The 12,507-nt window shown below is 37.1% G+C and overlaps 1 long non-coding RNA gene across 1 annotated transcript; it reads right to left on the reverse strand.

Moving 5' to 3' along the window:
- Positions 1 to 1,478: 1,478 nt before the first annotated feature.
- LOC103890814 (uncharacterized) lies at positions 1,479 to 12,503 on the reverse strand. Its single transcript, XR_008525843.1, has 3 exons — positions 12,391 to 12,503; positions 3,019 to 3,176; positions 1,479 to 1,656 (listed from the first exon to the last, which is right to left on the reverse strand). It is a non-coding gene; the product is annotated as an uncharacterized LOC103890814 (long non-coding RNA).
- Positions 12,504 to 12,507: the final 4 nt, after the last annotated feature.

The following is a 12,507-nucleotide window of genomic DNA, read 5'->3' on the forward strand; positions in this document are numbered from 1 at the left end:
TCAGTACTAATTTTACTATTCGATCCTTCACATTAATGTTTCTGTTACTGACTGCTTGATGTTTTGCTTGGCTCAATTCAAAGACTGAGTTGATGAGGATTTTATTGTAATTACTACAGTAATAAGCTCATTGTGAAAGTTAAATAAGAGATGACAGAAAATTTTAACACCTTTGCCCAGGCAGCCCCCTCCAGTTCTTTCCTCCTGAAGTATTAACTTAATGTTGTCTTTTAACAGATGCATACAAATCAATATTGAGGTTTTGTTTTTTTTTTTTTAAAAAAAGGAATCATGCTGTAGATATGAATTCCATAATTTTCTTTGAAGGTGAATTTTTCTAATTTTTAAATGTATATATTTCAAGCAATGCTACTTAGCATATAACAGTTTATGACTTTCAAAGTTTTATTATACGAGTATAGAATAATCTATTTGGGTCCCATTTTATGTTTATCATCTTAAACTGATGTTTTTAAAAACTGTCTTGTTGTGATATAATTTACATATCATAAAATTCAACTGTGTTAAGTGTACAATTTAATAAATAAATTTTACTATATTTATGGAGTTGTGCAACCATCAACAGAATCCAATTTTAAAACATTTCCATCACCCTAAGAAGAAACTTCACACCATCACTCTCCATTCCATCACCAGCCATAGACAATGAGTAATGCAGTTTCTGTCTCTTATTATCTGCCTTTTTCCTTTGGACATTTCATATAAATGAGCTCATACAACATGTATGCTTGGCTTCTTTCACTGAGCACAATATTTTTGAAATATGTCCACATTGTAGCATTTATCAGTACTTCCTTTTTTCTTGCCAACTAGCATTCCTTAAATTAAGTTTCACCTGGCATATTTTACTCATTTTTACATTTTTACACATAATACATCATGATGTTTTAGGTGCCTTATAAATGGCAAAAGATTAAAATTTGTGTTTAACCACTTAAACACTGAAAGCGTGAATAAAATTTCACAGGAATTCTGAGGAGAGTGAGATCAGGCAATGCTTCAGCCAAGGGGTATCATCTGATCTTCAAGCAAACGCAGAGTTTGAATAAGAAGAGACTTCACTGAGGGGTGGAAGGAAATGGAGGCTATTTCATTTATTTATTTATTTATATTTTTTTGGCGGGGCGGGGGATGAAGTTTCGCTCTTGTTGCCCAGACTGGAGTGCAATGACGCCATCTTGGCTCACTGCAACCTCCGCCTCTTGGCTTCAAGCGATTCTCCTGCCTCAGCCTCCCAAGTAGCTGGGATTACAGGCATGCGCCACCACGCCCAGCTAATGTTTGTATTTTTAGTAGAGACAGGGTTTCACCACATTGGTCAGGCTGGTTTTGAACTCCTGACCTCAGGTGATCTGCCTGCCTCGGCCTCCCAAAGTGCTGGGATTACAGGCGTGAGCAACCATGCCCAACTGAAGATGGAGGCTATTTCAACATGAGACACTGGGCCAAACATTGAGTCTGAGCCAGCAGATCTTTTATTTAGGAGGCAAATGAAGATTGAAAGAAGACCAAGCTGAAAGTGGATAACAAGTTTTGTGACCCAAGAAAGTTCCCCAGTCAAGGTCTCCATTTCTCACCTATGAAATCCAGTGTTAAGTTCTCATCATCTCTAAATTTCCTTCTGGTTCTAAAATTCTGTAGAGGTTGGAAGGAAATATGATAGTATTTTAAGTCATTAAAGAAAGCTGTAGTCATAGTTTCATTTTTACAGCATATTGTTGGTCATATCCCTTGCTTTATTTAACATCAAGTCTTTGGGAATGCAATAGCTAATTATAACACTAAAACTATAAAAAACAGGATTTATTTACAGCAATATTTTTGACAGGAGCTCTTAGAAGGCCTTGTATAATAAAACAGAAATTTTATACATTAGTAATGTGTACAGTAGAAATTTGAAAGATATACTAGGAGGAACCAAACTGTTAGATATATCTATAAAACAAGAGTTAAAGACTCTAGGAAGCTGTACTTATAAATAGCAGAAAAAATAAGAATATTTTTAAAATAAAATGATTCACTAAATGTAAAAATGAGAGATATTACAGAAAGAAGAATGAAGGAAGGAAATGAAACTTCCATCAAAATTTATCTAATGGTTTGGTTATACTGAAAATAAGGAAGTTTTCAAGTGCGGTAATCATCTATAGTTTTGTCTGAATAAGAATACAATCAGAAAGACGTGAAACTTTGAACTTGCACTGAAGAAGAACAGGTCTTCTTGCATGCATAATGATTGAATAGTCTGCTCTAACTGCAGTAGTCTATAAAACCATAAATCATTATTATTTAGTACAAATAAAAGTATTTTATGGTCTGATATTTCTAAGAGTGCAATTTAAATCTACATTTATCTCTTTTTTCTTTTCATTTTTAATATGAGACAGTGGTCTCACTGTGCTGCCCAGGTGATCTCGAACTCCTAAACCCAAGGGATCCTCACACCTCAGCCTCCCAAGTAGCTGAGATTACAGACATGCATCACTGCGCTTGGCCCTAATTCTACATTTAAATTTAAATGCGGAGCATTCATGGCTTAGCTAAAGTAGCAGTCATCCCCAAGATTTTCTCCAGAGATTATATCTAGGTGTATAAAATATTGGCAAGGTGCAGTCGTTCACTCCTATAATCCCGACACTTTGGGAGGCCTATGCAGGAGGATCACTTGAGACCAGGATGTGAAACCAGCCTGGGCCACATAGCCAGGTCCTGCCTCTACAAAAAAATTAAAAATAAAAAGTAGCCAGATATAGTGGCACGTGCTTGTAGTCCCGCTACTCAGGAGTCTGAAGCAGGAGGATCGCTTGAGCCCGAGAGCTCAAGGCTGCAGTGAGCTGTGATTACAACACTACACTCCAGCATGGGTGACAGATCAAGACTCCATCTTTAAAAAAGAAACTAATAGATAAATAAATTAGTTAATTAAATAAATCTAAATTAAATTAAAATATTACCAAGTCCACATGTACATTAATGGAAAAAACAACAATTACTTACGCATCAACATAATATAAAATATGATGTATTTTACATGTTCTCGCATTCTCTCCTGAACCATGCCTGGGAAGTCTGTTGTTCAACATGTTGTCATTACACATTAAAATGTAGGTTATTGATTTTTCTTGTTTCTTCCCACACTGTCATTGACCCATATCCTGTAAGACAGCAAAAGCGCTTTGACATCAAAAGGTGGGTAAGGATAATAGAAAATCACTAATGTTTGGAAATTCTGTGCTGAAAAAGTGGATTGACCAACATGTAATTGGTTAATGGATAAATTCCTGGACTGGATAAGCTAGCATTTTATTCCGACACAAGTAAACATTACACAAAGGCGGTGGATTCATTTTTTAAAAATCAGACATAGTTTTCCTATCCTAAAGCATATTTGCGTCCGCTAGCAGACAAGTACAGGTAATTGCCTCCAGGTGTTAGCCTGCAGGAAGTCATTGAAATTCAGTGCTAGTAATAGCAGTTTTCTGAGCAGCAAAAACTAACCTACAGGAACCTTAGAGGCACAGGTATATTTTAGAATAGCAATGCCAGCCCTCTGAAAGGCCATAGATTCAGAATGGCCATTTTAACAGGATACAGATTAAATAAAACAAGAATGAAGCTATGTTTTTTAACAATAAAAACAATTAAGATTAAGAAAAATGTTTTTCTTTTGCTTTTAAAAAATTTTAAACATTATTTGTTTTTCTTAAATTTTTGCTCATTTATGGTAACTGTCTAGCAATCATTTTTTCTCCCAGACAAAATAGGAATTACAAGAACAATTACATTTTTCTTAAAGTTCTGTTTTTATGAAAGCTCACATTCAAAAATAACTTATTATTAAACAATAACCCAGGTATTTTTTCCACTGCAAATAGATACTCTAGGGTATTTAATTAAAGATGGCAGATTAACCATTAGCATTTAGCTCAATGCTACAGTTCAAATGACAATAATTTTTTTTTAAAGACATAGCATACGAAGATAAAATAAACAAGAATGGAGACAACAGCAACAGAAATTTGGAAGCTGGGAGAAGATCTGAGAAAGTTGGATTCTCCGCCAACTGCAGAGAGAGCTGAGAAGCAGACTGATTTTTTTGTTTTGTTTTGTTTTTAATTTCAAGTACAGATCCAAGAATGGGCATCCTCAGATATCTCTGGAAGTTCTGTCACAAGGAGAGTTGCTGAAGAAGCAGCTGGACCTTCTCATCTCCTCCCCACTTTATGCAACAAGTCAACTACCCACCTTAGCAGAAGATCTAAGAGATTTATTTCCTGGAGACAGACACACAGAGGGTTCGAACTAAAAAAAGGGGAGTTGAGCTTACACACTAAATGCAAAAACCCTGCATATTTCTTAACCTTTTCTAGGCTGGAACACTGTTTGCTAAGTACACACACTCTTGTGAGTGCATACACACGCATACACAGACACATATGCCCTAGGCAGACAACTAGAGATCTTCTTTGGGGAATTTGACCAGCCCAATAAAAAAGATCTGAAAATATTGCCAATGAGGGCTCCACTAGGAAGAGCAAAGGCAGGCCATTATACAGTGAAGTCCCTGGTCAATAACTAGTCACACCCTCCTCCACGCCTCCTCCAATCGGCTATTTTTTTTTTTTTTGAGACCCAGTCTGCTCTCTTGCCCAGGCTGAAGTGCAGTGGTGCGATCTCAGCTCACTGCAACCTCCGTCTCTCGGATTCAAGCAATTCTCCTGTCTCAGTCTCCGAAGTAGCTGGGACTACAGGTGTGTGCCCCCACACCTGGCTAATTTTTGTAGTTTTAGTAGAGATGGGGTTTCACCATTGGTCAGGCTGGTCTCAAACTCCTGACCCCAGGTGATCCACCCACCTTGGCCTCCCATAATGCTGGGATTACAGGCATGAAGCCACCGCAGCCGGCCTCCGATCGGCTTTTAGTGCACCCATGCCTAGTAGGAGTAGCCACACAAGGATTACTAGGATAGGATTCTAATACGAGAGACACAGAAACAAACAATCAGGGAAAAAAGCAATGGGAGAAAACAGAAGCAGGAGGGGAGGATAACATTTGAAAATGATCCTTAATACATTCAGATAATATAATGCATGTAAAAAACAAGAAAAGGGTGCTATTTTAGAAAAAGAATATTTTGAGGAATAAGAACTTTAAAATAATTAAAAATAGAATTGTGAAAGTAAAAAAATCAATAGAAGAGTTGGAAGATAAATTAGAGGAAATCTTCTAAAAGCAGAGCAAAAATAAAAAATAAGGGATAAAAGATAAGAAAAAAATACAGGACATGTCCAGCAGGTGCAACGTCTGTATGATAGGAGTTCCACAAAGAGAGAACTCAAGAAATAGAGAATAGGAAATCATCAGTGAAACAATGCAAAAATATTTCCCCCAAATGAAAGAACATGAGTTTTCAGATCAAAATAAACCACACAGATCCAGCACTAGAAATAATTTAAAAACCAACATCAAGGCCGGGCGCAGTGGCTCACGCCTGGGAGGCCAAGGTGGGCGGATCACGAAGTTAGGAGATGGAGACCATCCTGGCCAACACGGAGAAATCCCGTCTCTTCCAAAAAATACAGAAAAAAAAAAAAAAAAAGCTGGGCTTGGCGGCGGGCACCTGTAGTCCCAGCTACTCGGGAGGCTGAGGCAGGAGAATGCCATGAACCCGGAAGTCGGAGCTTGCAGTGAGCCAAGATCGCGCAACTGCACTCCAGCATTAAGACACATCATTGGGAAATTTTTGAAACTCTGGGATGAAAAGAACATATTATGAGCCTCTAGAAAGAAGAGATTTTATAAGAAGAATCAAGATTCAGAGTGGCTTGACATTTCATAGTAGAAATGCTGGAAGCTAGAAGACAATGAATTTAATGCCTTCGAAATTATGTGGAAAAATTCATTTTATTCCAGAATTCTCTGTCCAGCCAATCTATAAATTAGGCAGGAAGGTAGAATAAAGACATTCTCGGATTTCCAAGACCTCAAAATTTTTTGTTTGCTGTGGATCCTTTCTTAGGAAGCCCTGGAGTATGGGACCACCCAAAATGCGGGAATAAACTCAGAAAGAAGGAAGGCATGGGATCTGGGAAATCGTGACCCACTTGAGAAATGAGAGAAGTCAACCCCAAGGATGATGGTGAAAGGGATCCCATAAAAACTGCTGAGTCAGGCCTAGGGTGTGACTCAGAATACAGGTCAGAAAGCTCTAGGTGAGAGCCATTGGATAGGACCCAATTAATACTATATTAGGTTAGTTTGAATGTGTTGAGATGACATTTATCCATCTTAGGTTGAATTACTAAGTACAGTCATGTGTTTTTTTTTGTTTGCTTGTTTTTAATTTTATTATTATTATACTTTAAGTTTTAGGGTACATGTGCACAACGTGCAGGTTTGTTTTTTTAATGACAAGGATACCTTTTGAGAAATGTGTCTTTAGGCCATTTTGTTCTGCTAATATCGTAGAGTATACTTGGTAGAGCCTACTACACACCTAGGCTGTATGTGACAGCCTATGGCTCCTGGACAGCATGTCACTGTACTGAATACTGTAGGCAACTGGAACACAAGGGTAAGTATTTGTGTATCTAAACATATCTAATCATACAAAAGGTGCAGTAAGAATATGGTATAAAAGGGTTTTTTTGGGTTTTTTTGTTTTTTATTTTTTGGTTTCTTTTTTTTAAGACGGAGTCTTGCTCTGTCGCCCAGGCCGGGGTGCAGTGATGCGATGTCGGCTCACTGCAACCTCTGCCTCCCGGGTTCAAGCGATTCTTTTGCCTCAGCCTCCTGAGTAGCTGGGAATACAGGCGTGAGCCACCACGCCAGGCTAATTTTTTGTAGTTTTAGTAGAGACAGGGTTTCACCATGTTAGCCAGGATGGTCTCCATCTCCTGACCTCGTGATCCGCTTACCTCTGCCTTCCAAAGTGCTAGGATTATAGGCGTGAGCCACCGCACCTGGCCGATATAAAAGGTTTTAAAAATGATACATCTAGATAGAGCACTTCCCATGAACGGAGCTCACAGGACTGGAAGTTGCTCTGGGTGAGTCAGTGAATGATGGTGATAGACCGTGAAGGCCTAGGACATCACTGTACCCTACTTCAGTTTATAAACACTGGACACTTAGGCTACACTAAATTTATTTTCAAAAATTTTCTTTCCTCAGTAATAAATTAACCTTAGCTTACTGTAACTTTTTAACTTTATAAACCTTTTAATTTTTCTTTAACTTTTTGACTCTTTTGGAGTAACACTTAGCTTCAAATACAAATACATTGTACAGCCGTACAAAATATTTTCTTTCTTTATATTCTATTCCATAAACTTTTTCCTATTTTTATTTTTTACTCTTTAAACTTTTTTGGTAAAAACTAAGACGTAAACACAGACATTGGCCTTGGCGTGCACACGCATGATCATCAAGGCATCATTAGGTGGTAGGAATTGTTCGGCTTCATTATAATCTGATGGGACCACTGTCGTATATGTTATCTGTTGTTGCCTGAAATGTCATTGTGCAGCGTATGACTGTACACAGAAAGCCAAGCAAATACACACACTAAGCAATGATGTTCTTTATGGAAGCACAAAAAGGGAAAAATACTCACAGCGTATCGTACGGCTTAGCTGTGAATAGTGTTCTTAGTCTCAGTGATAATGTACCTCTAAACACCGACTGTTGACCCAACCAAAACTATAATCTACGTGGGGCACAGACGGGACAGCAATGTAACTGTGTGTGCTCGGGGACAGAGGGAGCAGCACAAAAAGAGAGCTAAAGCTCCACATTTCAGAGTGAGAAGGCAATAGATAGTCTAAAGTTGAAAAGTCAAAAGTTACATTTTATTTAGAGATGCAAATGTAAATATTAAACAATTGATAAAAGAGTTGAAAATATTTTCGTCTAGGGAGTGGGAAATAGTAACAGCAGAGATGGCAAGAAACAGCTTTTTTTTCTTAGCATGCCATAAAACAATCTGACTCTTTAAACTCTGATGAAATATTATACATTGATGTAAATGAAAAACAAAAGAAAGCATTGACATGAAAAGATACACTCCTAAAATCTTTGGGTGAGTCATTTGAGGTGATATGGCCAAGGTAGATAACTTATCTGATAATGATTATACCTTTCTATTTGTTAATTCATTCATAGGGTTGTGTGAATAAACATTTATTGAACGATTACCACATGCAAAGTTCCATGAGAAAGGTAAATATGAAAGGAGTACACCATGGTTTTCTTCCTTATGTTGCTTGCAAGTGAACATGACATATATTTAAAATATGTTTTATGTGTTTATATGAATAAATAAAAAAGAACTAGGGCAGACAGAAAGGACAGTACATGCATATGACAGTATAAAAGAAACAAGATCTAGAAGTCTGCTTGTTGAATATGGAAATTTGAATTGAGGCTTGAAGGAGGAGGTAGACCAGATAGCTGGGACCAACATGAGAAAAACTATGAAGATAGGAAGTGTCTCAGCATGATTGGATGGTTGCAATTCTTTAATTAGAATGAAGAACAAAGAATAAAAATGTTAACTCCAAGAGAGCAGGCATCTTGTGTGCCTTGTTCACAATTCCCAATACTAGAACATTGCCTGACATATAACGATACTCAGTAAACATTTGCCCCATGAATGGATGGGTAAGATTGTAAAGATAGTTAGAGGCTGATAACAGAGGGCTTTGAATTCCATGTTAAATTTAGAATTTAGACTGTAAGTAAATAGGAAAATATTTGAGAAGAAGATTGTGATGGCTCTAATTTTGACAGCTGCGTTCAGGACAGGTTGGAAGCATGCGAGGTGTCAGGTCAGTTAGGAAGAAATGAAAAATAAAGGCCTGAGTTTTATCCATTAACCACTAAATTAGAAAGGAAGAAACAGACCACTTACTGCAGAAGCAAGCCGTGATTTTATGGAAATGTAGTAAATTTGAAGTCAGAAAAAATTGAGTTAAATCCTATCTTTGTCATGTAATGGGTGTGGACATCTGGACAAGTTCTAGGACGTCTTCTATGAACATCAATTTCCTCAGTAAAATCAGGAATAGTTTTTGCAAATACTTCACCTGTTGTCTAAAGGGTATCGGGTAGCTCTCAAGGATATGTCAATATGTTAAGGCAGGATAAATTGACGCAAGGATAAAAGAAGAGAGAAGTGCAAGAGAGACATAACACATAGCCAGGAGTGGAGCTAAAAATCCACCATAATACACAAAGTTATGTGAAAGCATTTTGGAAAATGAAGAGTTAGACAAACATTCGATGTGGTTGACCTGTGACATTTCCGATGTAGTGGAAGCTTGAAAGACATTACTACTTTGTCAGAGGAAAGGGCATTATGTTGATGCAGAAAGAATGGTGGCCATTATAGATTAAGCTTTTAAGAAGTTTGGAGGTCAAGAGACAACTGAAAAGGCAACTAAAATCTAAAAAGGTGAAGTTCGTGATTACCTTTTATATTCTCAAAGTATTTGATGAAAATATTCACCAATCTTTGAAGTAGAACCGACCAAACCACAATTCTTTAACCTAGAGTGGACTTTAGTGAGCTAGTCTAACGAGACACTTTGCAGGTAGGAAGTAAAACCCAATGAGGTGTCAATGTTAGCAATAGAAGGTACCACTTGTCTATATTTCTCAATAGGAACAAAACAAAAACACATTTTAAAAATCCTAGATACAATAATCAATAGACTATGGATCTCATTTCCCTGGAAGGACTGTTCATGGATAACATGTAGAGTTGATTATTAATTAATGAATAAGGGAGACTTAAGGGAAGGAAAGGCTGTATATATAAGATAGAATTGTGTGTTCTAAACAATTTAGATCAGAAAATAGAAACCTAGAAAAAGTGAAATGATAGCACTTAAAGGGACAGGCATAATTGATTAACTAATTGGGAGTATGTCGATTTTATTTTATTTTTTATTTTTATTTTTTTGAGACAGGGTCTCACTCTGTCACCCAGGCTGGAGTGCAGTGGCATGATCACAGCTCACTGCAGCCTTGACCTCCCTGGACTCAGGTGATTTTTTCACCTCAGCCTCCCAGGTAGCTGGGACTACAGATACCTCTGGCTAATTTTTGTATTTTTTGTAGAGATGAGGTTTCACCATGTTGCCCAGGCTGGTCTCCAACTCCTGGGCTCAAGCAATCCACTCACCTCGGCTTCCCAAAGTGCCGGGATTACATGCCCAAGCCACCACGCCCAGTCTGCCAATTTTATATGAGCCTCGTGGATCACTTCATGAAGTGCTCCTAGAGATGATACAATTCACCTAGATCTTAGAGAGAATGGCTTAGAGCATTTGGATGAGCAAAGAGGAGGAAAGCAAGCATTCTGTGCAACGATGTTGACTGAAACAGAAGTATGTAGAAAGGAAGCACCAAACTTACTGCAAGAACAGTGAGTGGACCCATTTAGCTGGAGTGAAGGCTTTGTTTAGGGAAGTAATGTTTTGAGGTGATTGCTTCCATCATACTGAGGTTTAAAGACCAGCTAGGGAATGTGTATCCTGTAGTTAGAGGGAAGCGACTCGGTTTCTTCAGTGAGGGAGTTACATGATGACAGCATTCCTTTCAGGAGATAATTAGGGTGGTGTGCCTGATTCAGAGAAGCTAGGAATGTTTGGACTCTAGCCCTATCTTTTCCAAGTTGATGTCATGGTAGACAACTGCATTCTCTCCCCAGACGCTCTTAGATGTTAATATTGGCAACACTGGAAGAATCTGTTGAGCAGTTTTTATGAAATGTAATACGAGATGTACTTGCTTTTCACCTTCAGTAATTTTTTCAAAGAAGAGTGAGGAAAAGTTTGAAAATATGTCACATTGGACCTCTACATTTTATGGTCGTAATAATAAAATCCCACATTTTCTAAATGAAATAAAACAATGAGTTAGAGTTGAGAAAATAGGAAGGCCTTGGTTAAGGCAAAAACAGAGAGATTATAAAAATGTTTTCGGGAATGATGTCAGAATTGTAGGTTATGGATGGTTGTAAAGAGATAATTCTGATTTTAATCAGTTAAATCATCTATATTCAAGAAGCCAGGTAGTCAGGGCAATATAAACTAGAGGAAAAAGAGAGTGTGTAGTAGTTTTCATCCAGTGAAATCAAAGCCATTGTAACTATTAATATTAATAGAAGTAATTGTAAGTGAATTTGGGAGGGTAGATATCCAAGTCACCGTCTTCATAGCATCTAGAAAAATATTGTCCTGGTTTAACATAAGTCATTCTCTTCAAATTAAGAAAGAAAGAAGAAAAAAGAAAACAGAGCAGTAGAATGGTGAGTAGTTACAAGTATTTAAATAAATGCTTACTTAAAAAGAAATCCAATTACTAATCAGTAAAAAACAAAAGGAGGATATAATGAAGAGACATAGAAGAATAAGATAAAGGAGACATTACACATAGTAGAAAGATATAAAGGAAAAGAGCTATTTAGATACTCACAGAAGCAGATTCTTCCAGAGTACTTAAAAAGAACTCATTGCTCTTTTGCAAAGTATCCCTAAGGAGTAGGTTATTATCACCCCATTTTACAGATGGGGACACTGTCAAATGTCATTTGGTACTTTAGCATATTAAACTTAGGTTGCTAATTAGCAATGTATTTGAGATGGAATTTGGCAGTGGTAAGAAACATTAATATTTCTTTGTTTTCAGGACCTTCAGTGTAACTTAGAAGAACCATTCCTTTGACTTATCTGCTATACAAATGGTCAATATTGCATGATGATTTCTCAAAATTACCATTGATTTAGGTTTCCAGGAAAAATCAAGCATGCTGCAAGGAGATTTTAGTAGCAAGAAATCCATATTATTTGACACCTGCTATTATTTCCTCAGCATCCCAGAATTTCTCATTTAAGTACTGCCCAATATTATTCTGGCTTTCTTTGCATTTGTGAACACAGACACAAAATGTTTTGTTGTAATTTATTGCAGAATGGCAGTTTGGCCTTTGGGGAATATGAATCATGGGTCACTGTCATAAAACAATTTATGTTTGGAAACTTTTTTGAATAATAGTTGGTTTGGGACAAGTCTTTTTTTCCCCCTTACTAAGAAATTAGGAGCTTTCTTAATAAGAAGTAACAGAGTTTTCCATTTTAAATTGTGTGAATTTGTTTTAATTGTATGAAAATGGATACAAGATAATCAGTTGCTCAGACTAGATACAAAAAGGAATGGTTATTAAGACAGTAGAAAAATATTTTTGAAGAACATTCATAGGATAGCCATCCTGCTCCCCCAAATCAAACCTGAGGCAATAGAAAACTATGCTTTTAGAATAATAAAAATAGCAGAAAACTCCTGTGAGAGAATGTCTGATTTACCTTTCTGGAAATCACTTAATTTTGTTCCAGACGGGTGGACTATGGAACTTTCTGAGAGAACATGGTTACAAAACTGTTGTGTGATCAAAGCTCCGGAGGGAGGGACTGTTTTGACTC

Source organism: Pongo abelii, chromosome 5 (assembly GCF_028885655.2).
Source record: "Pongo abelii isolate AG06213 chromosome 5, NHGRI_mPonAbe1-v2.0_pri, whole genome shotgun sequence".
In the NCBI taxonomy this organism is placed as follows: Eukaryota; Metazoa; Chordata; class Mammalia; order Primates; family Hominidae; genus Pongo; species Pongo abelii.